General features: G+C 37.5%; 1 non-coding gene across 1 annotated transcript; it reads right to left on the reverse strand.

The window, feature by feature from the left end:
* Window positions 1-4,039: 4,039 nt before the first annotated feature.
* On the reverse strand, window positions 4,040-4,121 carry TRNAS-AGA (transfer RNA serine (anticodon AGA)). The gene has a single exon. It is a non-coding gene; the product is annotated as a tRNA-Ser (tRNA).
* Between the last annotated feature and the right edge of the window lie 879 nt (window positions 4,122-5,000).

The following is a 5,000-nucleotide window of genomic DNA, read 5'->3' on the forward strand; positions in this document are numbered from 1 at the left end:
TATGAAATCGTGAACGATGGCGAAAACAGGCTCCAAAGCAGCAGTGCAAATCTGCAATCATACACAATGGTAAATTGATATCTTATAACCTTTCATTCCACAAATTTACCAACATTTCCACGATATCACAGCTAGGACAGTTTGAAATGTTGATGAAAAGTGGCTAGTAAAAAGATTGCTGTATCTGTTACTTGGAAAAAGTGTGAAAAAAATAAATTGCAAAACTTATACTGTTAGAAAACTGTTCATCCAGTAGTTGATAAAGATTAGCATTGCATGGTAAAAGGTTTCATCTGAGAGATAATTTAAGGTTTGTGCAAATCAAAGTGCATGTCCCAGTCCATTAGCCAGGACAGCGGTCTGTGGCTGCTGGACAAGATCAAGAGAAAAACCTCTTACCTGATGGCACCCACGGTGCTTCTTTTGATTAGCGGCAAGTCGCACATGTAATGTTGCTCCAGAATAGATTATCTAAAGAACAGTCAAAGATAAAGTCAGTTTGGTCCTAGAAACTCGCTCCATCACAGATCACTGTCATGGGGAATAGACTAGTAAACATGCAAATTGAACAACAAAGATAAAAGGTCAAAAAGTTATTGAAACATAGACGTAGTCGGCAGAATTTGAACCTGCGCGGGGAGACCCCAATGGATTTCAGACCACTCGGCCACGACTACTCAGACGTCAAGCTTTTATGAGTTTCACACATGTTTTCTAATAGCACCATGATCAAGCTCAGTGATCAACCCACTGGAAGACATCTCAGAAAATGAAAAGAAAATACAAGGTCTCAGTAAAATGCAAAATCTGATTTAAAGTCATCATCAATGGGAACCATTCACAGTTTAAAGCTTTTCCCTCTTCATAATGTGGATTTGGAGTCAGTCAGCTCCAAAAACATCCTTAAAAATAATCCAAAAATGCTGAGAAGACTGAACATAATCATTTCCAAGTAAAAAAGACTTGATGTTCATTTGATCAGGTTTTGGAGCGTCTATTAACCATCTCAAGTTTCCAAAAATGTCCAGCGGTTAACTGAAATTACCATATCAATCTTCAGCTGTTTTTCACTTTGAACAGCTCCATACCTATAATACAAGTCAAGGGTAAGGTTCGAAAGACCATATAAAGGGTCCTGATTGACTTTTGCGTGCTACAAAAAAAGCCACAAAACACATTCAAATGACGCCGAAAAGAATTTTTAGAAAAACACCACCAAAAATGTTTATAAGGCACTTTAGGAAATTCTGGAAAAAAACAAGAAAAGATGGCTTAGAGAAAAATCAAAAACACTTCCTGAAGCCATTTTGGCTTCAAATCCTTGTCAGATTCACCCACTTGGAAAGAGTGTTATGTGAATATTGACTCAAGTCACAGAGTATGAGATTGCTTGGTATGACATAGACAATGAGTGACAGACAATTTTAATTTTTGCTAATCCTACTTGATTGACAGCTTTGACCATGGTATTCCATGAATCCTTGAACTCTTTTTTTGTCTTTTATTATGTGTATTTTAAATTGCTTGTTTCATCATAAACATTGGGCATCGTCGATCTGAGTGCAGATGGAAAAATGAAAATGTGTGCTCAGGTTCTACTGAGATTTCAACTCAGATCAATGGATTCAAAGTCCAGAGTGCTAACCATTACACCATGGAACCAACCATGACACATTCTTGGCTGCGGCTTGTTGTGCTGAATAGAGCATATGAAATCGTGAACGATGGCGAAAACAGGCTCCAAAGCTGCAGTGCAAATCTGCAATCATACACAATGGTAAATTGATATCTTATAACCTTTCATTCCACAAATTTACCAACATTTCCACGATATCACAGCTAGGACAGTTTGAAATGTTGATGAAAAGTGGCTAGTAAAAAGATTGCTGTATCTGTTACTTGGAAAAAGTGTGAAAAAAATAAATTGCAAAACTTATACTGTTAGAAAACTGTTCATCCAGTAGTTGATAAAGATTAGCATTGCATGGTAAAAGGCTTCATCTGAGAGATAATTTAAGGTTTGTGCAAATCAAAGTGCATGTCCCAGTCCATTAGCCAGGACAGCGGTCTGTGGCTGCTGGACAAGATCAAGAGAAAAACCTCTTACCTGATGGCACCCACAGTGCTTCTTTTGATTAGCGGCAAGTCGCACATGTAATGTTGCTCCAGAATAGATTATCTAAAGAACAGTCAAAGATAAAGTCAGTTTGGTCCTAGAAACTCGCTCCATCACAGATCACTGTCATGGGGAATAGACTAGTAAACATGCAAATTGAACAACAAAGATAAAAGGTCAAAAAGTTATTGAAACATAGACATAGTCGGCAGGATTTGAACCTGCGCGGGGAGAACCCAATGGATTTCTAGTCCATGGCCTTATCCACTCGGCCACGACTATTCGGACGTCAAGCTGTTATGAGTTTCACACATGTTTTCTAATAGCACCATGATCAAGCTCAGTGATCAACCCTCTGGAAGACATCTCAGAAAATGAAAGGAAAATACAAGGTCTCAGTAAAATGCAAAAATCTGATTTAAAGTCATCATCAATGGGAACCATTCACAGTTTAAAGCTTTTCCCTCTTCATAATGTGGATTTGGAGTCAGTCAGCTCCAAAAACATCTTTAAAAATAATCCAAAAATGCTGAGAAGACTGAACATAATCATTTCCAAGTAAAAAAGACTTGATGTTCATTTGATCAGGCTTTGGAGCATCTATTAACCATCTCAAGTTTCCAAAAATGTCCAGCGGTTAACTGAAATTACCATATCAATCTTCAGCTGTTTTTCACTTTGAACAGCTCCATACCTATAATACAAGTCAAGGGTAAGGTTCGAAAGACCCTATAAAGGGTCCCGATTGACTTTTGTGTGCTACAAAAAAAGCCACAAAACACATTCAAAAGACGCCGAAAAGAATTTTTAGAAAAACACCACCAAAAATGTTTATAAGGCACTTTAGGAAATTCTGGAAAACACAAGAAAAGATGGCTTACAGAAAAATCAAAAACACTTCCTGAAGCCATTTTGGCTTCAAATCCTTGTCAAATTCACCCACTTGGAAAGAGTGTTATGTGAATATTGACTCAAGTCACAGAGTATGAGATTGCTTGGTATGACATAGACAATGAGTGACATAGACAATTTTAATTTTTGCTAATCCTACTTGATTGACAGCTTTGACCATGGTATTCCATGAATCCTTGAACTCTTTTTTTGTCTTTTATTATGTGGATTTTAAATTGCTTGTTTCATCATAAACATTGGGCATCGTCGATCTGAGTGCAGATGGAAAAATCGAAATGTGTGCCCAGGTTCCACTGAGATTTGAATTCAGATCACAGGATTCAAAGTCCAGAGTGCTAACCATTACACCATGGAACCAACCATTACACAGTCATGGCTGCGGCTTGTTGTGCTGAATAAAGCATATGAAATTGTGAACGATGGCGAAAACAGGCTCCAAAGCTGCAGTGCAAATCTGCAATCATACACAATGGTAAATTGATATCTTATAACCTTTCATTCCACAAATTTACCAACATTTCCACGATATCACAGCTAGGACAGTTTGAAATGTTGATGAAAAGTGGCTAGTAAAAAGATTGCTGTATCTGTTACTTGGAAAAAGTGTGAAAAAAATAAATTGCAAAACTTATACTGTTAGAAAACTGTTCATCCAGTAGTTGATAAAGATTAGCATTGCATGGTAAAAGGCTTCATCTGAGAGATAATTTAAGGTTTGTGCAAATCAAAGTGCATGTCCCAGTCCATTAGCCAGGACAGCGGTCTGTGGCTGCTGGACAAGATCAAGAGAAAAACCTCTTACCTGATGGCACCCACGGTGCTTCTTTTGATTAGCGGCAAGTCGCACATGTAATGTTGCTCCAGAATAGATTATCTAAAGAACAGTCAAAGATAAAGTCAGTTTGGTCCTAGAAACTAGCTCCATCACATATCACTGTCATGGGGAATAGACTAGTAAACATGCAAATTGAACAACAAAGGTAAAAGGTCAAAAAGTTTATGAAACATAGACGTAGTCGGCAGGATTTGAACCTGCGCGGTGAGACCCCAATGGCTTTCTAGTCCATCGCCTTAACCACTCGGCCACGACTACTCAGACGTCAAGTTGTTATGAGTTTCACACACGTTTTCTAATAGCTCCATGATCAAGCTCAGTGATCAACCCTCTGGAAGACATCTCAGAAAAAGAAAAGAAAATACAAGGTCTCAGTAAAATGCAAAAATCTGATTTAAATTCATCATCCATGGGAACCATTCACAGTTTAAAGCTTTTCCCTCTTCATAATGTGGATTTGGAGTCAGTCAGCTCCAAAAACATCTTTAAAAATAATCCAAAAATGCTGAGAAGACTGAACATAATCATTTCCAAGTAAAAAAGACTTGATGTTCATTTGATCAGGCTTTGGAGCATCTATTAACCATCTCAAGTTTCCAAAAATGTCCAGCGGTTAACTGAAATTACCATATCAATCTTCAGCTGTTTTTCACTTTGAACAGCTCCATACCTATAATACAAGTCAAGGGTAAGGTTCGAAAGACCCTATAAAGGGTCCTGATTGACTTTTGTGTGCTACAAAAAAAGCCACAAAACACATTCAAAAGACGCCGAAAAGAATTTTTAGAAAAACACCACCAAAAATGTTTATAAGGCACTTTAGGAAATTCTGGAAAACACAAGAAAAGATGGCTTAGAGAAAAATCAAAAACACTTCCTGAAGCCATTTTGGCTTCAAATCCTTGTCAGATTCACCCACTTGGAAAGAGTGTTATGTGAAAAATGAGATTGCTTGGTATGACATTGACAATGAGTGACATAAACAATTTTAATTTTTGCTAATCCTACTTGATTGACAGCTTTGACCATGGTATTCCATGAATCCTTGAACTCTTTTTTTGTCTTATATTATGTGGATTTTAAATTGCTTGTTTCATCATAAACATTGGGCATCGTCGATGTGAGTGCAGATGGAAA

This window comes from Dendrobates tinctorius, unplaced genomic scaffold (genome assembly GCF_039654945.1).
Source record: "Dendrobates tinctorius isolate UK_male_01 unplaced genomic scaffold, ASM3965494v1 ptg000462l, whole genome shotgun sequence".
NCBI classification, from domain to species: domain Eukaryota; kingdom Metazoa; phylum Chordata; class Amphibia; order Anura; family Dendrobatidae; genus Dendrobates; species Dendrobates tinctorius.